At 35.7% G+C, this 24778-nt stretch overlaps 1 protein-coding gene and 1 long non-coding RNA gene across 2 annotated transcripts in view; one reads left to right on the top strand and one right to left on the bottom strand.

Moving 5' to 3' along the window:
* Positions 1 to 24778, top strand: part of LOC101900639 (cytochrome P450 307a1) — a 596593-nt gene that overhangs the window by 430758 nt on the left and 141057 nt on the right. The gene's annotated exons all lie outside the window — the stretch shown is intronic.
* Positions 12902 to 15166, bottom strand: LOC105261780 (uncharacterized). Its single transcript, XR_009342938.1, has 4 exons — positions 14702 to 15166; positions 13574 to 14641; positions 13320 to 13513; positions 12902 to 13260 (listed from the first exon to the last, which is right to left on the bottom strand). It is a non-coding gene; the product is annotated as an uncharacterized LOC105261780 (long non-coding RNA).

The following is a 24778-nucleotide window of genomic DNA, read 5'->3' as shown; positions in this document are numbered from 1 at the left end:
GCACTTTTGAACTTTCGCGGGCGCGATTTTAAGACGAACTGTGTCGATGCCTAATCTGCATTAGCTTAGCAACCAAAATTGCAAATCAATTTGTTGCTTATTTACTTCCAGTCAGTTGGAAGTTACCGGTGACTGCACATTTGTATGGGTGCAACATATATTTACAATTTTGCCGCATTGGCCGTTAACCCCAAGTTTACGCATATTAGGTATTTTGAGGGTTTCAGACAGCGTTTTTTTAAATTATTATTAGGTATTTTGTTTCCCAATGGATGGATGGAAATATTACAAAAATTGCCTATATAAATTCAAAATTTGAGTTAAGATAGAAAATATAATTTATCCTTTGTAAAACCTTCTAAATCTGAAGACAAAAATACTACATATTTTTATGAGGAAAGGAATAATTATAAAAACATATATATACAAAATTGGCTGGTAATTAAGCATTCCTATCTGAAATAGACTAAAACGTTATAAATATATTTAGAAAAAAATATATGTGATTATCTCTCCTATTGTCTTAAATTGGATCATCAGTCAAAATTGAGGGTGAGATAAGTAACCTCACCACTGATTTTTTAAAGAGACTGGAATACTTTTATATATAGTTTTATATATAGTTTAGAATTCCAGTTAATAACAGGATAAAAATTCAAGAGAAACTTTTTTAGAAAGACCAACAAAAATAAAAAACAAATAAAACAGAGAACAAGATCAGAGTACATACACCGAAAAATCAGTTGACCATTGTTGACCATTTTTTAAATTAAATAAAAGCGGCGGAAAAGGGCACGAGTTTTTTGTTGATTATGAAAGACGGCATTTCATACTAAAATACAAAATAAAAATTTTAAAACATTCTCGATATTATTTTTTTAAAACTCCATATACTTTTCGGATATGGCGAAAATATGGTAATATTTTGAATTAATTTTTAACATATTTTTACATCATTATTTTTAAAACTTTTTTATTATTAAACCCTGATAACTACCTGAATTCGATGTTTTAATTTTAAAATAATAACTTTTGACGTCCCAATATTCGGTATTTCCATGATTTCAGCGACATTATTTACCGGAATTATTTCAAATTTCGTATTTCAAGTTCGTAATGGATGCTACAGGCCCATGATTTCTGAGACATTTTTCACAGGAATTGTAACAAATTTCGTATTTAAAGTACGTAATGGGTACTATTATCACAAAAAGATTGTGTGTAAGTTCACGTTTTCGTATATTCCCCATATAATGGTACATCCGGATATTCGGTATTTTGTTGATTTTAGCGACACTATTGACCGGAATTATATCAAATTAGGTATTTGAAGTTCGTAATGGGTACTACAGCCAATGACGAAAAATTTCATAAGCAGGTCCACGTCTTCGTATAATCTCCATATGACGGTACCTCCCAATACTAGTTATTTAATGATTTGTGCGACTTTATTCACCGGAATTCCAACAAACTGCGTGTTTAAGGTTTGTAATGGGTACTACAGCCTATGAAAAAAAATTTCCACACCTTCTTATAGTCTCATATAACAGTTTTCATTTAAGTGGTAATTTCCGGAAGTTTTTTTTACATTTTTCAAGTTCCTTCTTAAAGTTAAAAGTTCGGCCGGCAGAACTTAGCTGCTTTTATACTTGCTACTTGTTATACTCTCTACCATTCTATGGAGAGTATATTAACTTTGTCATTCCGTTTGTAACTCCTCGAAGTATTCATAATAGACCCTACAAAGTAAATATATATTCTGGATCACCGTATAATTCTAAGACGATATAGCGATGTCCGTCTGTCTGTTGTAATCATGCTGTAATCTTTCGAACGAATTGAGACAGAAGGCTAAAATTTTGCATACATGCATAGTTTACTAGTAGGCAGGTTCGTAAATGGGCCATGTCGGTTCACGTTTTCGCCTAGCCCCCATATAATGGTAGCTCCCGATAGTCGGTGTTTCGACGGTTTCAGCAACATAATTGCCTGGAATCGTTTCAAATTTCGTATTGAAAGATCTTAATGGGTACTACAGCTTTTGCAAAAAAATTCGTATGCTGGTCCACGTCTTCGTATAGCCTTCATATGACAGTACCCCCGATACTCCGTATTTTTACGATTTTTGCGACATTATTCACCGTAATTGTATTAAATTTCGTATTTAAGGTCCACACCTTCGTATAGTCCTCATATAACGATTTTCATTGAAGTGACAGTTTTCGTTTTTTTAATCTCCTTCGAAATGGTGAAGGGTATTAAAAATTAGGCCTGGTGGAATTTAGTTGCTTTTTACTTGCTTTTCATACTCTCCACCATACTTCTCGAAATATTCATGTCAGATCCAGCAAAGTATATATATTCCTGATCAGCGTAAAATTCTAAGTCGATTTAGCAATGAACATCTGTCTGTCCGTTTGTCAGTCTGTCTGTTGTAATCACGCTATTTTTCGAATCAATTGAGGTAGAAGGCTAACATTTTGCACGCATCTTTATTTTGCCAGTAGGCAGGTTAAGTTCGTAAATGGGCCATGTAGGTCCACGTTTTCATATAGACCCCGATAAAACGCAGGTCCACGTTTTGTATAGTAACTCCCGATATTCGGTATTTTGACAATTTCAGCAACATTATTCACCTGAATAGTCTCAAATTTCGTATTGGAAGATCTTAAGGGGTACTACAACCTATGGAAAAAATGTGTATGCAGGTCCACGTCTTCGTATAGCACCTGTATAACGGTACCTCCAGATATTCGGTATTTTTATGATTTAAAATTTCGTATTGTGTACTACAGCCTATGACTAATATTTTTGTTTGCAGGTCCACTTCTTCGTATAGCCACCATATAACGGTAGCTCCCGATATTCTATAATCTGATTACTTTAGCAACATTATTCACCTGAATCGTTTCAATTTTCGTATTGCGAGATCTTAATGGTTACTACAAGCTATGAAAAACAAAATTCCTATGATGGTCCAATGGTTTGTATAGCCTCTAAATTAGGGTACCTCCCGATATTCGGTATTTTCATAATTTTAGCGACAGTATTTACCGGAATTATTTCAAATTTAGTATTTGAAATTTCGTAATGGATTCTAGAACCTATGACAAACATTTTTGTATGCAGGTCCACGTTTTCGTATAGCGCCCATATGACGGTACCCCGATATTCGGTATTTTGATGATTTTAGCGACATTATTCACCAGAATTGTTTCAAGTTTGGTGTTTTAAGTTCGTAATGGATTCTACAGCCTAAGATAGAAACTTGTCTGTGCAGGTCCACGTCTTCGTATAGCCCCATGTAACGGTACCTCCCGATATTCGGTATTTGCATAATTTTAGCGACATTATTCACCGGAATTGCTTCAAATTTGGTGTTTTAAGTTCGTATTGTCTGTCAGTCTATGACGGAAAATTGTCTGTGCAGGTCCACGTCGTGGTATAGCCCCCAAATAACGGAACCTCACGATTGTCGGTATGTTGACGATATCAGCAACATTATTCACTGTGAATCGTTTCAAATTTCGTATTGAAAGATGTTGCGTGTGGCCCATGAAAATATTTTTTTGTCTTGGTTATAAAAAAATTAATTACCAGCAGCAAGTCCCCGTCCATTGCTGCCGGCAAGTAGAAAGAGAACCGGATACGAGAGGTGGCCGGCTCATTTGCAAAATTCCAGCGTTGCCACATGTAATCATGCTTGAGTAGGGAAATACAACTCTCACATCACCATTTCCATCATTTGCTTCGGAAATGTTGAAGTTTTGTTGCGTGTGGCCCATGAAAATATTTTTTTGTCTTGGTTATAAAAAAATTAATTACCAGCAGCAAGTCCCCGTCCATTGCTGCCGGCAAGTAGAAAGAGAACCGGATACGAGAGGTGGCCGGCTCATTTGCAAAATTCCAGCGTTGCCACATGTAATCATGCTTGAGTAGGGAAATACAACTCTGGAGTGGAGAATAGTAGGGGTACGTAGGTGCGTTGAAAGCATAATATGATAAATAAGAAAAATCCGGGAAAATTTGAGAAAAGAGGGAAATTGGCTTGCTTTTTGTCCCTATAAAAAGGCAAAGCGGGGAAAATGTCGTTGAAGTCGTTTTGTTGGTTGTTGTGTAGGAGTATCATTGTTTCAGCCCGCAAAGTTAAAATTATAATTGATTTAAGTAATACAAATTGTGGTTGTTTTATTGTGTTCAGTGGTGTTTTAATCTATGTGTTGGTGCGAAATAACTATAAGGCTCGAGCCAACGTTAACCCTGTTCTGGAAATATTGGCCCCTCCAGACATCTTCCTGGAGGTGGTCAGCAGTTTTGGTGGTCAATCCATATTTTTGGAAAAAAATCGGCCGGAAACAAGCCAAACTTGTGTGCTAAAAATTGATCCCGTGCATGTCTGATTGCCTTGTGATGTCTCTTGTCTAAAAAGGAGAAGAAAGTCGATAAGTACCGGCGATATAATGCTAGGAACACAATTGGAGCGAACGACGAATTTTTTCGCGGCGTATGTTCGTCGTCAAAAATAAAACACATATGTGTATATGGAAGTACACACAATCACGGCACCGGCGAAAATTTCGTCGGTCGCCGCGAACTCAATTAGCTTTATTTCTATTTCATACGCCGGCGACCGTCGAACAAAACAGTACAAGGTGGCCATACTTGTACGAATTTTATGTGTTTTAGTAAATAAAGTTACTTTTTACTTTAAAATTTGTTATGGTCACTCTACTATCTGTTACTCGTATAAAAAAAACATAATTAATTTGTTTATTTATTTGTGTACTTGCGCCTGAGTGAAGATGGATATCAGTGAATTTATAATAGAGAAGATGGACATAAGTGAAATTATAATAGAGAACGTAAAGAATTATGTGTTCTTGTATAATTCATTGTAGTCAACAAATGAGCAAAAAGTAAACAACTTCATCAGCTGTTTTATAATTTCGTCGGTATTGTGTTCCATACGACGAATTTTCGCGGCTCATTTTGTCGCCGCGTAGGGCGAAATTCGTCATTCGCTCCAATTGTGTTCCTAGCATAAGGTAACATTTTTATACATACCATAAGATTCTCTGTGATTCTCCATATCAATTACCATTTGCCTCCAATAGAATGGAAATAGCGCCAAACGCCATCATGAAGCGCTAGTTGAAGACATCTAAAATTTAACAAAAAAGACATCACTTTAATATATATTGATAAGAGAAAAAAAAACACAACAAAAACTAAACAACAGCGACGCACAAATTGAACCAAATTATATCTATGTTTGAAAATTTAGTTAAGTGTGAACGTCCCTAATTTATAAGTTAGTACATAAGCTTTATCGATTTGTTAGGATTTTTAACACCTAGGAAGAAAACGTGAGTGTAGGGTTACCCCAGTTAAGTAGGACTAATTAAATGTTTGTGTGGACTTAATGGTAATGTCCATTAAAAATTACTAAGAGAGCTCTTTTAGGGAATTTGTAAGATTTAGTTTATCGGCCAGATTTGGCAAAAATCATTAGTCCGAAGATTATTTGGTGGTTGCCTGAACAATGACCCACAATAATTAGAGGTGTTAGAAATTTGTGAGAATTTTTGTTTTGTGTAAATTTAATCGTTAGGTTTAAGACAAATATGAGAATAAATTGTTTTTATGTTTGATTTATGTTTCGTAATATGAACTATTAAGTTTTTCTTTGTGAGAGAGGGACCTAGACTGTATGTAACTGAGTGGTAGGTGTTAGTGGATTTTGGGGCCCTTTAAATTTTTCATGTTTCTTAGGATCAAAGGGCCAAGGATCGGCGGGCAAAGTGTGGGAACTAAAACACCAAGTTCCCTTGTCATGGTCGTATGTAGTGTCTGTCGTTTTATTTTGTTGTTTTATTTGTTTTTGTTTCAAGTACCTCCTTTTTGATTGTTTGACCCCTAGGGCTGATGGTGGAAGGGTTGAGAGCCCCCTGACGTAAATATGCCTCGCTGAGCCTGTCGGAATCCCACCATTCACCGCTTCGAGCGGCACGTAACAATATGGTCCATAAAAACATAACGCCCAGCTCCATCAGGCAGAACATAACAATATGGCGCCCAAAAGAAAAATTATTGTCCTGCGTACAAAATTTTTTAGTGCAATAACAGCGTGCCAAAACATTATTGTGGCAAGGACATTTTAAATTTATTTAGTGCAATAAAATCTCAGCACAAAGCAATAAACCGTAGGGACTAATAGACTAAAACTATATATCGCGTTTTCTAAGTGCTAACGAATATTGTATCCACTTGTTTTTTGTAAATTTGTGTTAACTGTGCAATATTCAGTTTAGACAATTAGAAAATTAGGATATATGGTTCCATAAGTTAGGGTCTAGTGCAATAACTCCTGTTCGTTAATTGTAACAAAGAATGTATTGTGTTAATGACCTGTGTTTTTATATTGTCGTTATTTAATTTTATTAGAATAGTTACAATAGATTAAGGTTAACATTAAGGGGAAAAGTGCAATATCTGCAGTGACGATAATTGTCACTGACTGTATTGCGTAATAAGTACTCTTTACACGATGTCTTTTTTCGTCAAATTTGAAGAAAAATGCCGTGGTGTTACCCTGTTATATTCGTTGTTCATAAATGTTTGATTAAGTTCAGTCTGTCAGTACGCTATGACAACCTTGTTAGGACACTTAAGTTTAAAGTATTGTTTGATTTCAAAGCAATTATAACCACACACTATATCCGCCAGTTACTGAAAATACACTCTAGGCCTTCTCATATGTATCATTTGTGTTTTATCTGTAACCCAGTTTCGTTTTGAATAACCATTGTTAAATTTGTGTCTATTTTATTATTAATTTATAATAGTTTTAAAAATTTTAGTTAAATTTATATTTTTGTGTATTTTGTAATTGTGTATTTATTGTTTGTCTAACTTGTAGTTTTAATTTATGTATTAGATACTAATAACTATTAAAAGTTAAAAAAAATCACAGCTATTTACTTATAATCATATATTTTAATTTAAAAACCCGTCGATCAAAATAAATTCAAGGCTGATGAGCGAAAATAAAGAAAATAAAACTGAAGCAAATCGGAGACAGAAGAAAAGCAAACGAAACCGGTCTTTAACTTTTGATTTAAGTCGCACGTCAATTTCCTCGCCATTGCCAAAATTAAATAAAACAAGTAAAAAAGCTATAAGTTCGGCCGGGCCGAACTTTTAATACCCTCCACCATTTGGTACAAATTTGGCAATTTCCAAAAAAAAAAAACAAAAAAAATAATAATAATAATAATAAAATCCGTTAAGAATTCTGTTAAAACCTTAAAAATACCGAATGCTTATACGACGACGTGGACCTGCATAGGCAGCTTTTTTCATAAGTTATTACAATATTTACATGCGAAACTTGAAGAAAAATCTGTTTATAATGTCGCTAAAATCATCAAAATACCGAATATCGGGAGGTACCGTTATATGGGGGCTATATGATAACTTGGACCTACATTTCCCATTTACGAACTTAACCTGCCTACTGGCAAAATATACATGTGTGCAAAATTTTAGCCTTCTATCTCAATTTGTTCGAAAGATAGCGTGATTATAACAGACAGACAGACAGACAGACACACAGACAGACAGACGGACATGGCTAAATCGTCTTAGAATTTTACGCTGATCAAGAATATATATACTTTGTTGGGTCTGACATGAGTATTTCGAGGAGTTACAAATTAATATACCCTCCATAGTATGGAGGGTATAAAAACAACCATGCCAAACACCAATGTTAATCTGATCCATCAATTCGGGATCAATAACAAATGCCAATCCCAGCACAAGTGCAGAAGCTAGATTGAGGCAAAATAATCCCCAACAAGTTGTTCAGCCGAATCTGCCAGTTCATCCGGTAGAAGTAGACAATTTAGTGAGGAGTTTAGTGCACGATAGCTTGGCACAGGCCAATAATAATCTTAGAAGTCTAGTGCAGGAAATTGTCAGTTCGGAAATGGAGAAGATATATGGTGTCATAAATACACTTAGTGATGCCGTATCGAAAATATCCATGGGTGGACAGAATACAACTCAGCATCCTACAGCTTCGTCTCACAACGATAATCCCACACACCAATCTCTACATCCAGAAAACAGGAGACCAACTTTTGAAAACTATGCGAATCAGATTCCCCCTCAGAATAGAGACCACAACCGAAGGAATACGGTCATACCGTCTTTCTTTAGTTTTTCAAGTGGACAAGGTATAAGAGTGGAAAGGTTCGGGTTAAATTTCTCAGGCAGGCCAAATAGTCTATCCGTGGAAGATTTCATCTACCGTCTAGAATATTTCCAGGAACATTACTCTCTAGAATGGTTTGATATCTTAAACGAATTTCACATTTTATTGTCAGGACCTGCTTACGAGTGGTTTTGGTTGCAACAGAGGACAAATACGGTGTCAGATTGGACTTCATTAAAACATGAGGGATTTGCTAGAACGTAAACAATTGCCTAATGAAAGCATAGATGATTTCTTTCACGATATAATTTCAAAGCGGTCAAAGTTGGAAAGACCAGTTAGAGAATATGAGGTGATATCCTTGGTGAAGAAGAATCTTAAGAAAAACCTCTCGAGTATTGTTTATTCAATGCCTGTCTCATCTCTCGAACAACTGAGAGTAGAATGCTTAGAGGTTGAAAGAACGTTTTTTCGTCGGGACCCAGTCCCAAATCCACAGCCACAGTTCAACAAACCCATTCGGGTAAATGAGATCCAAGAGGAAGTAGGAAATATGCAGACCTTTGATGAGTATGAAGGGGTTGTGGAAGTTTCCGCGATAGCTACCCCATTGGTATGCTGGAACTGCCAAAATCCTGGGCATGGATTTAGAGACTGTACTTCGGCCCAAAGAAATCTATTTTGTTTCAAATGTGGTAAGCAAAACACCGTCACCCCTAGATGCTCGAATTGTAGGACGGGAAACGGCAGGATGAACATGGTTGTAGCGGGGAACCATCGTTCCTCGGAGAAACCCGCGCAAAACCCCCAACAAAATTAGCAACTCCCAATAAGGAAAATAATTTTGGAAAAATCCGACATTATTTGCCATTAGATATTAGGAAAGAAAATTACCATAAAACAAGATCTAGAATTTTTGGGGAAAACTACCATGAGGATTCCAAGCTTGAAAAAGCTAACCTAGATTCCTTAAAGAAGCTACATGTGGTAAATAGGAGAAAGAAGAAATACTAAGGTTGAGGGAAAAGAAAAAACAACACAAGATTTTAAAAAAAATCTGTCTTAGAGACTATTGCTAGAGATCAAGATATGAAAGACCCAAGACCATATCTCATAGTGAATATCGAGGGGAAACAAATTAAGGGCCTCCTAGATTCTGGAGCTACGATCAGCCTATTGGGACGACATTGCAGGGAATTGGTTGACGAATTAGGTTTAGAAATTTACCCATATGTGTCCGACGTGAGAACTGCCTCTGGACAAAGGCATAGGATCTTAGGAAAAATAGTAGTTGATATTGAATATAATAACAAAATTAATAAAATTAACTTGTTTCTGTGTCCAGATTTGTCACAAGAATTATATCTTGGAACAGATTTTTGGCGAGTATTTGATATAGCGCCACAAATATTCCCAGTAGAAGAAGTGAATGCAGATTTACAGAGAAATATACATAGGGATTCTGATAATACAAATCCAAATATGCATATTCTATCAGAGGATCAGCAAAATAAGTTAGATAAAGTTATAAAAACCTTTCCCACTTTTGAAGAAAAAGGATTAGGTTGTACAACGCTAGAGAAGCACGCTATAAAACTAGTAGAAGGAGCTAATCCAGTTAAAGATAAACATTATCCTTTGTCACCTGCGGTCCAAGAAATAGTATACCACGAAATTGATAACATGCTTGCCCTGAAAGTCATTGAAGAAAGCGACTCGGCATGGAGCAACAGAACAACTGTCGTACGGAAACCTGGCAAAAATAGATTTTGCCTAGATGCTAGAAAGTTGAATGCCTTGACTATTAAAGACGCCTACCCTCTGCAGAACATCGACGGAATCCTCAGCAAAATTGATCAAACACACTACATAAGCAGCGTCGATCTTAAATATGCCTTCTGGCAAATAGAACTGGAAGAAGAAGCAAAACAATATACAGCATTTACGGTACCAGGTCGACCTCTCTACCAGTTTCGAGTAATGCCATTCGGTTTATGTAATGCGGCTCAAAGACTCTGCAGACTAATGGACTAAGTAATACCGGGGAGGCTCAAGTCAAATGCATTTATTTATTTGGACGATCTACTAATAATAGCGAACGACTTCGAGTATCATCTGAAGTTGTTGAAGGAAGTGGCAGAATGTCTTCAGAAAGCTAACCTGACCATCGGTTTAAGAAAATCCCTGTTCTGTTTTAGAGAATTGCGATATCTCGGATTTATTATTGGAAATGGTAGCCTAAAAACACATCCGGAAAAAATTAATGCGATAATGAAAATCCCTGTACCCAAGTCGCCTAGAGAAGTTCGAAGTTTTCTCGGTACCGCGGGTTGGTACAGGCGATTCATCAAGCATTTTGCTTCAAAGTCTGCACCCTTAACCGACACTCTGAAGAAAGGCCAAATTTGCAATATCTCCGGAAGCTATGGAATCATTCCAGATGCTCAAACAAGCCCTAACCTCGGCACCTGTTCTCCGACATCCTGACTTCCGCCCAGAATTTTTTATACAATGCGATGCATCCGAGTATGGTGTCGGAGCCGTTCTATTTCAAAGAAACGATGAAGGCGAAGAAAACCCTTTGCAGAAACTTAACCCATGTCAACGAAATTACTCAGTTACAGAGAAAGAATGCTTGGCAGCAGTGTTAGCAGTTAAAAGATTCCGGCCATATGTAGAACTTATGAAGTTCACCATCATAACCGATCATGCAAGCCTAAAGTGGCTGATGTCACTTAAGGACCTTAGCGGGAGACTTGCCCGGTGGTCCTTGCAGTTACAAGCATACGATTTCTCCATTGAACACCGCAAAGGATCAGAGAATGTGGTAGCGGACACTCTATCCCGATTGCCTATTGACTATTGATTGATTTGTTGGATTTCGAAACAACGGCTTTTGACAGTGAAGAGTACACTGAACTGCGGGATACGATCCTCAAAAACAAGGAAATGTTACCAGATTTGAAAGTAGAAGACAACAAAATCTATATCAGAAATAAAAATTTCGAAGCTGACTTAACTGAGTTCGAGAGGAAATTATGGATACCACTTGACATAACGTATGTCCAAATACAGAAGGCGCACAACTATAACAATACGGTACACGACGGCATGAACAAAACGCTTAACCGTCTGAGAACATTTCACTACTGGCCCAAAATGGGATCGCAAGTAAGGTAGTATGTCAGGAACTGTGATATTTGTAAAGAAACAAAATCCTCAAACCAACACATAAATCCTACCATCGGCTGTGAGGTGGTCACGGAAAGTCCGTTCCAGAAATTGTACGTGGATTTCCTCGGAAAATACCCCAGGTCAAAAAAGGGCAATGCGTACATTTTTATCGTTGTAGACCGCTTCACAAAGTTCACATTTTTACACGCGATGAAAGAAGCAACATCCCAAAACGTTGTCCGATTTTTAGAAGAGCAAGTGTTTCATACCTTCGGAATTCCAGAGGTTATCCATAGCGACAATGGAAAACAATTCACATCGAAGGTGTTTGAGCAAATGATTACGAATTATAAAATACAACACCTGACGACAGCATTTTATTCGCCTCAGTCAAACGCTTCTGAGCGAGTGAACCAATCGGTGCTAGCAGCTATCCGAACTTATGTCGAAAGTGATCACCGTGACTGGGATCTATATTATCCGTTCATTCGTCTACTGGTGTAAATCCCTTCTTGGCTCTATTTGGGTATAATAGGTTTACCAGTGGATCAGATTATAAACTAGCTAAGAAGTTAAAATCACTGACTGACCATCAAATAGAATCTCCAAATAGAAACGACAGATTAGAACTAATGCGAGAGAAAATTAAAAACAATATGCACAAGGCATTTGAAGATAGTGCAAGGCGCTATAATCAAATAGCGCGAAAAATCAAATTTTTTCCTGGCCAAGAAGTCTATAGGCGCAACCACATGCTATCAGATTTTAAAAATAGCATCAATGCCAAATTTGGAAAAAAGTTTCTAAAATGTAGAGTTGTTAAACCCATTGGGAATAACATGTACGAATTAGAAACACTCCAAGGTAAACCTCTAGGGAATTTCCACGCCAAAGATATGAAAATATAAAAAGTGCAATATTTTCTGTGATACTAGTAATATAAGTGCAATATAGATTTAGAAAATGAATGTTTGTGAACGTCCATTTTTTTTCTATTTTTGCATCTGTGATTATTAGTACCGATTATTGACCTATTTTATATTTCAAATCTTTTATGAGGCTGAGAAATATCCTTAATTACCCGGCTTTTGTTATCTCAGGGTGTGGGAGTTCCCCACGTTGGGCCATACAAAAGTACTGACAGACGGAATGCTAATCAATATGAAACGATTTCGACAATTTTAAATTCTGCAGTAAAATTAAGAAAAATATTTGTGGAAATTGTCCTGAACCAATTTAATTTGAATTTTTCACACCACTATACTTTGGTACAAAACATACTAAGTAAAATTTCCCTTCCTAGCACCAAAAAAATCTATTACCTATCAGCAGTGATATTTTAATTTTCATAATGTTGCTGGAAAAGAATTCTTATAATAATAAATAATATGGAATAAAAGTATATGTACAGCCATACAATACACCCAAGTCGGGGTAAATGGCTGAAAGTTGCTTGCCGTATTTGGAACAATCAGATATTTTTCGTATTTTATTGGGCATAAAATAAATGTGCAGGTACCAATTCATGCTGCGATAAAATGGCCGTGATATTGATTTGTGCATTTCACAATTTGATTCACTTGATTTGTTTATGTATATTTGTTAGGCTTATGTATATTTTCTTTGAAAACATTTCACGTTCAGCTGTTTTTTTTATCTCAGTATACAGGCCAATTGCCTTACTGCTTCCTTTTATTCCGAACGTCTTGCACACATACAAATTTATATTGCATTCACCGATTCCTCCTTTCGGCGTATATAGTAGTTAGATTCTAGAGATTTGGGGTGATATAAATGATTCACTAACGTTTGCTATGTTGAGGCTAGGAAGAATAACAGGCATTCTGCCGAGTCATCAATGTCATAATCTGAAATAGAAATCAAAGTTTTAAATAAAATCACAAATCCTACAATTAAATCTACTTACCTATTTTTTTAACGCAAAAATGATTTGCGGATCTACGCACATGTCGACGCATAGATAGGTAGCATTCAAAAGCAGACGCACATACGCGCACACATACATTATTATGAATGAGACACCAGGCAGTGTGTATTTTATGCGTACGCATAGTCGTACAAACGCCACACATAGTATTTTCGTTCAAGAAAAATAATTACCTGTAAAGACATTTTTAGGATTAGAATATTGATCAAATGGAAAATTTAAAAATTTCTTACCTGTGTCCAGCCATCTTATGCTGCCGCTATAAACTTGTGCCCTGGCCGCATGCGTATATTAGGGGTTGACCTGCGGCATATAATCCGCGTTTATTTCTGCCATCACGGGATATACGGGGTGAAATTTATTTCAGAGGCCACGTACATCACCATTTCCATCATTTGCTTCGGAAATGTTGAAGTTTTGTTGCGTGTGGCCCATGAAAATATTTTTTTGTCTTGGTTATAAAAAATTAATTACCAGCAGCAAGTCCCCGTCCATTGCTGCCGGCAAGTAGAAAGAGAACCGGATACGAGAGGTGGCCGGCTCATTTGCAAAATTCCAGCGTTGCCACATGTAATCATGCTTGAGTAGGGAAATACAACTCTCACATCACCATTTCCATCATTTGCTTCGGAAATGTTGAAGTTTTGTTGCGTGTGGCCCATGAAAATATTTTTTTGTCTTGGTTATAAAAAAATTAATTACCAGCAGCAAGTCCCCGTCCATTGCTGCCGGCAAGTAGAAAGAGAACCGGATACGAGAGGTGGCCGGCTCATTTGCAAAATTCCAGCGTTGCCACATGTAATCATGCTTGAGTAGGGAAATACAACTCTGGAGTGGAGAATAGTAGGGGTACGTAGGTGCGTTGAAAGCATAATATGATAAATAAGAAAAATCCGGGAAAATTTGAGAAAAGAGGGAAATTGGCTTGCTTTTTGTCCCTATAAAAAGGCAAAGCGGGGAAAATGTCGTTGAAGTCGTTTTGTTGGTTGTTGTGAAGGAGTATCATTGTTTCAGCCCGCAAAGTTAAAGTTATAATTGATATAAGTAATACAAATTGTGGTTGTTTTATTGTGTTCAGTGGTGTTTTAATCTATGTGTTGGTGCGAAATAACTATAAGGCTCGCGCCAACGTTAACCCTGTTCTGGAAATATTGGCCCCTCCAGACATCTTCCTGGAGGAGGTCAGCAGTTTTGGTGGTCAATCCATATTTTTGGAAAAAAATCGGCCCGAAACCAGCAGCCAAACTTGTGTGCTAAAAATTGATCCCGTGCATGTCTGATTGCCTTGTGATGTCTGTTGTCTAAAAAGGAGAAGAAAGTCTATAAGTACCGGCGATAGAAGGTAACATTTTTATACATACCATAAGATTCTCCGTGATTCTCCATATCAATTACCATTTGCCTCCAATAGAATGGAAATAGCGCCAAACGCAATCATGAAGCGCTAGTTGAAGACATCTAAAATTTAACAAAAAAAAAAAAAGACATCACTTTAATATATATTGATAAGAGAAAAAAAAAAACACAACAAAAACTAAACAACAGCGACGCACAAATTGAACCAAATTATATCTATGTTTGAAAATTTAGTTAAGTGTGAACGTCCCTAATTTATAAGTTAGTACATAAGCTTTATTTATCGATTTGTTAGGATTTTTAACACCTAGGAATAAAACGTGAGTGTAGGGTTACCCCAGTTAAGTAGGACTAATTAAATGTTTGTGTGGACTGAATGGTAATGTCCATTAAAAACTACTAAGAGAGCTCTTTTAGGGAATTTGTAAGATTTAGTTTATCGGCCAGATTTGGCAAAAATCATTAGTCCGAAGATTATTTGGTGGTTGCCTGAGCAATGACCCACAATAATTAGAGGTGTTAGAAATTTATGAGAATTTTTGTTTTGTGTAAATTTAATCGTTAGGTTTAAGACAAATATGAGAATAAATTGTTTTTATGTTTGATTTATGTTTCGTAATATGAACTATTAAGTTTTTCTTTGTGAGAGAGGGACCTAGACTGTATGTAACTGAGTGGTAGGTGTTAGTGGATTTTGGGGCCCTTTAAATTTTTCATGTTTCTTAGGATCAAAGGGTCAAGGATGGGCAAAGTGTGGGAACTAAAACACCAAGTTCCCTTGTCATGGTCGTATGTAGTGTTTGTCGTTTTATTTTGTTGTTTTATTTGTTTTTGTTTCAAGTACCTCATTTTTGATTGTTTGACCCCTAGGGGTGGAAGGGTTGAGAGCCCCCTGACGTAAATATGCCTCGCTGAGCCGCTTCGAGCGGCACGTAACAATATGGCGTCTAAGTTAGGCGGTCCATAAAAACATAACGCCCAGCTCCATCAGGCGGAACATAACAAAGATCTTAATGGATACTACAAATTATGGTAAAAACAAGTAAAAAAGCAAAGCAAACAAAGCCGCTGCGAGCGGCACGTAACAATATGGCGTCTAAGTTAGGCGGTCCATAAAAACATAACGCCCAGCTCCATCAGGCGGAACATAACAAAGATCTTAATGGATACTACAAATTATGGTAAAAACAAGTAAAAAAGCAAAAAGAACAAATTATAAAATTTTTAAAAAAATTAAATCCATTAACAATTATGTTAAAATCTTTAAGGTACCTAATATCGGAAGGTGCCGATATATGGGGGATATACGATAGTGTGGACCTATATAGACAAATCTATATCTGGGCGTAAAGTATAAACAAGGGACTACTTGTGTGGATTTTCAGACAATTTCATTGAGAAATGTGACCAACATCATCAAAATACCGAATATCGGGGGATACCGTTATATGAGGGCTATACGATATCGTGGACCTGTATAGATAATTCTCTTCTGAGGTTTAAAGTACCCAGAAGGAACTCCTTGTGTGGATTATCAGACAATTCCGTTGAAAAATGTGGGTAAAATCATCAATATACCGAATATTGGGGGGTACCGTAATATGGGGGATATACGATATCGTGGACCTATATAGACAATTCTCTCTCAGGGGGTAAGATATTAACAAGGGACTCCTTGTGTACCGAAGGAGTGGACCAATATTATCCACTTCTCTTCTAAACTAACTTCGATATATATTGTCCAAGACTACTTCCTTCACTTTTTATGAGATATGTGATAATTTTTGGAAAATGCTGATATAAGCATAATGTATCAGATATAATAGACCAAAGCCTTCCACTTCATCTAATACTGATAGATTTATTTGGTTTGAAGAAAATCACACTTCTATAACCATTTTTTGGGAATATTTATTGATCATAACATTACCTTGGGGGGAAGAAGGTGCGAGAAGGAGTGAGCCGATAAATTCTATTTTTACGTAAGATTTTTGATTTAGAAAAGTATGTAGATATAACAAGTTTAAAAAGAATCGGCGACTTGTTTCGCAAGAAATGAGATATATAAATTTTACAAATTATGAAACTTTCTTGGAGAGGTACCAAAAGTTGCGGGCCGACATATATCTTTGTTACACAAGAACTCGCTTTGGTAAAAATATTGGGATATGTGAAATGTGAAGAGAATCTGACGCTTGTTGACTTGTTGTGGGGGAGGTACCAATGATGGGATGTGAGAAATTTGAAGTGAATCTGATGTTTATTATTTTGATCCTTTCTCTATCTTGTTTTCTTTGAAAATTTTGATCTTTTGTCGGGAAGTAGTAAGCCGATGTTGCCCATCTCCGATCTCGATCTAAGTTTGACAATAATATTACGATGTACAAAGTTTGAATCAAATCGAATGCTCTCTTCGAGAGTTAATAAATATTAATTCTCTAACCATAAGGCTGATGGTATAAGAAGGAAAATGTAGTTGTATATGTCTGTGTATTCCTTACAATTTTATATTTTACATTGTTTAGAAAATATTCAACTAATATGTAACCAATATGCTCATTACACAAGGTTTAACCGAAATAACGAAATAATAATAATAATCATATGTAGAACTTAATTTTAAAAAGAAATATTAGCCATTCATTGAATTTCGAAGTTTTTGTTTTTTTATTCAAATAGCACTTAGTAGTTTAGGAACCTTATAAAAATGTTTGTGCATCATTATGCTTATAATAACCAATACTATGTACACAAATCACACATTTTTAGCGTTAACCGTTCAGATTTGGATATAGCTCTCATATATATTTTCGGCCGATTTAAGATATTTGGTGTCGCAAACATAATATGTATGCCCAATTGCAACATTTGGAACAAGTGTAGCGGAATTCGGAACAAAAAAATGCCAAGCTATAACTAGATCGGTTCAGATTTGAATATAGATTCCATTTTAATTTGTCATTCCGTTAGTAACATTTCAAAATATCCGTCGTAAACTAGCACAATAGGATTGAAAGTGAGGCATATCGGTCCATCTTTTCCTATAGCGCCCATATAATGGTTCCTCCTTATAATTGGATGTCACAGAATTGTTCCAAATTTGGTGTTGAGAGTTTGTAACGGTTTCGACCTTTGATTGTCTATATGGATACACGGTTTGCTGTAGCACCCAAATATCAGGTATTCGGTACTTTTGCGAAAAAAGCAACATTTGTTTAGAATTTGTTATTTGTAATTCGTAAAAGTTTCCAGCGCAGCACAACATCTTCTATATCTAGAAAAGAGGAAAATGTTTGTATGTTTGTTTGTAATTTATGGACTCGAAATCCGCTGAACAGATTTTCCTAAAAATTTCCACGTATACTAGAACATCGCCTGAAAGAAACATAGGCTATATAGATTTTTAAAATTCCACTTGGAACTGGAGATAAAGCATCAAAATCGGAGGTACCTCCCAAAAATTTAGATTTTATATGCACATATCTATTGATTGATTACAGATACAGTCTCCAAATTTGGAATGCGTAACGTAATTTGGAACAAAAATAAATTTGCCAAATTATATTGAAATCGGTTCAGATTTGGATATAGCTCCAATATAAATTTTCGACCGATTTAGTTTATTTGATGCCTCAAACACGATGTTTATGTTCGATGCCAATGAAATATGGAATGTGTAACGGGATTTGATCCGAAAATAATTTTTTCAAAATAAATTGAATACGTTTCAGGTTTGGATATAGCTCCAATATACATTTTCGGCCGATCTCATATATTTGATGCACCAACACCATACATATGTCCGATTCCATTGAAATTTGGACAGAGAGACGAAAATTGATAACAAAACAAAATTTGCCAAATTATATTGAAATCGGTTTAGGTTTGGGTATAGCTCCTACATACTTATATATTTCGGCCGAATTTATGTATGTTATGTACCAAACACGATATGTTCGGACATATGAAATTCAGAATGTTTGGTTAAATTTGGCATGTTTCTGCTGTTCTCATGGTCAGCTGTTCCTGGCATGTTCACACGTTGGTAGACCGAGCTATTTGTTTGTTTACGCATTAAAGTATTACAATAGTTTCGTTTCTGTTTTTTAATTTTTGAATTTGTTTTATTATTTTTTTATCCAAAAAATATTTGTATATGAAATTTTGAATGCATATAAAATCAAAGGGGTAGTGAAGGGCACCGGGTTCAGCTAGTTGTATATATAGGTTCACCTTTTACTATAGCGCCCATATGACGGTGCCTCACGATGTTCGATATTTTTATGAATTTGGTAACGAATTCTACCTCCTGTGGCTGAGCATTGTCTATATAGGTCCACGTTTTACTATAGCACCTATAACGGTACCTTTATATATATTTTATTTTGAAAATTTAAGCCACATTTTCTCTCGCTGAAACTCCTACGAATAAATCAATAAACATATTTGTTAAATAGCTTATCTGTCAATTAAGTTCACAATCACGTTTCAGATAGAATTTAATCGATTTGCATTCAATTTTGATAGCACTATTGCTTAGAGTTTGCTTCTGGTTCTTGTGATTGGAATAACGGTTGTCAATATTGCAATGTGCTAAAAATTAAAACGGAAACACCATGTTGAGCAAGTGATACAGTTCAATTGCCTGCTTTGTAATAGATACGCTGCGAAAGTTATTTCTAGTGCAACATCAAAATCAAAACATTTCGTTTATAACAATCAGGTATATTTTAATCCTGTTTTCAAACAACATTCTTCGGTGCAACAAACGGCATCAGAGACGGCAATTTCATACCAAAGTTTCAGTGAAATTAGCAATTAGTGTGATTTACATTCTGACTTCATTGATTATTTTTCAAGGTCAGGTTAATAGGGTCCATGTTTCCATTTGCTTGTGCGAATTATAATTTTTTCAAATTTATTTTATTGGAAATCTCAATCAACGATCCACAATCTCTCAAAGCACAATGAATTAGTTAGATTGATTGGAACTGCATTGAATATAATGTCATCTGGTGATCTCAGAGTTTTTATTAGAGATGACGGAACACTAGTTGGACAGCATAAAAGAAAATTCAGTGTACAGAATATGAAAGATATGTTGTTATTCATCGCATAAATTATCGACATCAATGCGTTTCTTACGATGCTTCGCAATATCCCATTTTGTTTTGGTAAGGTGAAGATGGTTATGTTGTCAATGTCGAAATTATTAATCTGTCAACTGAAACTAAGTGCAAATATTATTGTTAAAATCATTTTAGTGGTTCCTAAGAATTACATTTGTGGCTTGAAAACGCTCAAAAATGTTAGCTCAATGAACTACTATGTGTATAGGTTAATGACATGACGGAATGAGGATAGTCACATTTTTAAATTTTTTCATAAATATGTTGTGGACATGTATGCAGAATTGAATAGGAATATATAAACTTTATTCGATATAATGAAGCAAAATTACGTATGATGCAAAATTTAATCCAAACGACATTGGCGCTATAACAATTATACCGTCTTCTTATTTTGCCACTCCATATTATATGCGCAAGCATGCACTGGATACTGTAACATGTTAGGAATTATTTCCGTCCAGATTTGTTTATAAAGTTCACATGTAAACCACAGCAAACCGAAAAAAATCGTTCATAGCCAGACCAAACAAGGTATAACGGCACGAGTATTTAAAGAGAAGTTGATAGTGTTAATGGATTTCATTGTGAAACATCGGGAGTTTGGTGAAGATCAAAAGGCTAAGTAACCACTACTGGTTGATATTCAGATGACTTTTCAACCAATTTGTAGTTAGTTGTAGAATAATACATTTACAACTAACGATTTTCTCAACTGTTAAGAAACCACAACTGGTTGATATTTAGATGACTTTTCAACCAATTTGTAGTTAGTTGTATAACAACGCATATATGAACTAACTTTGTATAAACTAACTATGGTTGAAAAATCATATAGAAGTAAACCAATTTGAACGCAAAAACAGGCCTAAAAACAAAGATGACTGGTTATATCAAACTACTTTACAATAATTCGCATAAACATTTCCAAAAATACTTCGATATAACTGCAACCTACACTAACACAAGAACAATACATAAGTATATATGCTTAAAAAACAGTTCAGCCAGGGTATCTGTGCATAGCACTCCTCCTTCCAATAACAAAAAGAAAAAAAAAATAAATAAGCAAGTTAAAAAGAAGTAAGTTCGGCCGGACCGAAGTTTGAATACCCTCCACTATTTGGAACGAATTTGGAAATTTTCAAAAAATAAAATCCTTAAAACATTCTGTTGAAATTTTAAAAATACCACATATAGCCATTATTTAGGCATTGTTTGTCATAAGCCATTACCATATTCAAATTCGAAACTTGAAATAAACGGTGAATAATGTAGCTAAAATCATCAAAATATCGTATATAGGGAGGTACCGTTATATCGGAGCTGTGCGAACACCTGGATCAGCATAGACAATTTTTTGTCACAGGCTGTAGCATCCATTACGAACTTCAAAAACGACATCTCAAACAATTTCGGTGGATATTGTACCTAAACTCGTCAAAATACCGAATATAGGGAGGAACTGATATATGGGGCCTAAAAGAAGACCTGGATCTGCATAGACAATTTTCTGTCACTGACTGTAGTTCCCATTACGATTTCTAAAAACGTAATTTCAAACAATTCCGGTGAATAATGACGCTAAAATCATTAAAACGCGAATATCGGAAGTTACCGTTATATGGGGGCTATACGAAGACTTGGACCTACATGGCCCATTTACGAACTTGGCCTGCCTACTGGAAAAAAGACATGTGTGCAAAATTTTAGCCTATTCGTTCGAATGATAGCGTGATTACAAAAGACAGACAGATGGACATCGCTTAGAATTTTACACTGATCAAGAATATATATACTTTGTTGGGTCTGACATGAGTATTTCGAGAAGTTACAAATGGAATGACAAAGTTATTGTACCCTCCATAGTATGGTGGAGGGTATACAAATAACTAGTTGTGGTTTTTTTAAAACTAATTTTAAGTTAGTTTTTAACCAATTTATTTCCCCGCAGGGTATTCTGTGAACGACGCAACGCGACGCCATCATATGTTCGATAGTTTAAAAAAAATGTAAGGATTTTGTTGGCGACATTTAGTGATTTAGATTTTAGATTAGATTTAGATTTTACGTCTGAAGACATTTTGAACCGAATTTGTAAAGCCACTTCCAATTTTTTAATGACATCAGAAATCCACAATAAAGCATTGATTATGGTGAGATATGCAAAAAAACAGTAAGAAAAGCGGGGCCGACTATATGATACCCTACACCACTATGCATATTAAGTAGAGCTCTCGTAAAAGAAAGGTTTATATAGCAATGTCTGAGCTCTGTGACATATATGGTACAAAGTATCTTTATGGTAGAGTGCACATTCCGAAAGTTGGAGATCCGATGAAACATATAAATGGGAGCAAATCTGAAATTCTTGCTTCTATGCTAAACTCGGATGAATTGCGAAAATTCACTCCATTTGGGCTAATATTAGCTATTTGGTGCATAATAAACCTGAAATCGGATAATGAAATATATGGGAGCCGACTTGCACCAAATTCACACCATTTGGACTGATATTAGCCATTTGGTGCACAAGAAACCTAAAATCGGATAAAACATATATAAGGGAGCTATAGCTATATCTGAACCGATTTTCATCAAATTTAAAGTACATATTTCTATACTCAATTCGGTCGAAAGTGCCAAAATTCACACCATTTGGACTGATATTAGCCATTTGGTGCACAAGAAACCTAAAATTGGATGAAGCTATTATATAGAAAATTTCATCTCAATCGAATAATAAATCCGACCTGCATTTTGTTTACAAAAATACATGGATGGACATTTACGGACATGCGTAAATCGACTGAAAATGTGATTCGATGATGGAAAGGGACTGTGAGTCTATCTCGTTTCCTTCTCCATGTTACCAACAAATGCACAAAGACATAAAACTCTTACCACTATGTGGAAGGTATAAATCACCGTCCCGTCTCCAAACCGTCCAACCGTTGGTTTCAACGAATTAAGTGCATTTGTTTAATCGAATTTGCCAAAGATAGATGCTGTAATAAAATAATTTACATATGGAAAGAATTCGCTTGTGAGTTTTCTGATGAGTTCATTACGACTTACTCTTAATTGTATATTGAAAACTAACTTATGATAAAACAACATTACTACATTGCTACCACTAAACATTACGCTAGGTGGGAAAAAAGGTTAGTAACCCTTATCCATGCCTGATTTATTAGTGCAGTGTGGACAACCTAGTATAGACTTTAACATAGTTGTTCCAATTTATGGCGGGCGATATTCTCTACTAGTACCTAATCTGGAACAGTTGTTGTGCCATTTTGAGTGTGTGCAGTGTTTAAGCCAAGATAATCAATGGACGGTGGAGTTTTTCCAATGACCAACAGTTTAACGGTGGTATGCTGTCGAGGTGACATGGTTTATATCCAACACCCTAAAAAGTCCTGCAGAGTCTGGTTTTTATACTCAGTTCCTCTGTCAGTTATAACTTTTCTTATAGGCCTATATGTATATTATGTATTTCTTGAGGTCACATATTATGGTAAAAGGGTTGTGAAATTCTGAATATATCAATTTTTGTAATAACTCAGTAATTTTAATATGTTTGCATTTTTTGTTGAATACTTATTTTTGTAGAAAATATATTTTTTGTTTTAAATTTGATTCCTCTTCGTGCACATACCATTTTTCAAGTTTGTTCTCTAAATAATAAAACTTTTATAAAAAAAATAACCACCGCGTTTTATCTCTGCAAAAATATTACAACAGGTCATGGGCGATATCAAGCAAGAGTCAATACACGGAATCTTGCAAATCCATGGAACTTATTTTGATAACTGGAGTTTTCGAGTGCGGATGTATTTCGATTCGTTGCGTTTGCTGAATGCCATAGAGAATACTCCATCAGCCGAACAAAACTTAGCCAACAATCATCAGCCTAATTGCAGATGATTATTTGGAATGGGTTCGCGACAAGAAAACAGCGTAGGAGATGTGGTCTGTTCTGCGAATGAAGCCTGGTGATGATTTGCGAAAACATTTACTATTGTTTTATGAGCTTTAACGAAAAGTAAAAACACCTGGAGCAAATGTGGATGAAAGAGATGCCGTTGCTCAACTTTTTGTCACGCTACCAGAAGTTTTTGACCCGGTAGTGGCCGCGTTGGAAAATATGAATGAAGAAGACCTATCTATCGAAATAGTTAAGCAAAGGCTATTGGCAGATAATGCGAAGAGGCACGATCAATTGACTGGATACCTTCACGACATCTGCGTTTAGTGTTGTGAAGAAATTGAAAAAATTATTTGGAGTGTGTTTCTCTGTAAGAAAAAGGGTCATAAATAAAAAAATTGCTGCGTTCGTTTGGAAAATGTTAAGCCTGTAGGAATGTGCAATGTAAGTGTTCAGGGTAGGCAATGTCGTCATCCTTTTAAAGATAGTCGTCCGAAGTCCTGTCGAATTCTCGAAAGAATGCACAGTGATATATGTGGACCAATTAATCCGCGAACATAGTATGGTCACAGGTATTTTGTATGCTTCATTATTATAGCCATATATGTACTCCAAAGAAAATCATATGCATTTGACAAATTTGTCGAATTTGAAGCAATGGCTACGGAATTGCATAATAATATCTCGATATCAGTAGTAACTGTAGACCAAGGTACAGAATATCTTTCAAACAAAGCAAACAAACAGCAAAACGGGGTTGCTGAAAGGTATAACCGCACTTTGGTTGAAAACGTAAGGGTTATGCTTATGGAATCTGGTTCTCCGAAAGAATTATGGGGTGAAGCAGCCTTAACAGCAACATATCTTATCTCGTTCCCGCTGAACATTTAAGTAATGACGAAAGAAATTCAGATGATGAATTGGTTTCTGCAGAAAGTGATAACGATGTCGATTCTGCCGATGAAGAAACTACTACACTAGAGCCCCGACTTGCGTCGTTAATGGGGAATCACCCTTTTCTA

Source organism: Musca domestica, unplaced genomic scaffold, assembly GCF_030504385.1.
Source record: "Musca domestica strain aabys unplaced genomic scaffold, Musca_domestica.polishedcontigs.V.1.1 4, whole genome shotgun sequence".
Taxonomy (NCBI): Eukaryota; Metazoa; Arthropoda; class Insecta; order Diptera; family Muscidae; genus Musca; species Musca domestica.
Note: the sequence above shows the minus strand (reverse complement) of the source record. Positions and strands in the feature narration are given on the sequence as shown.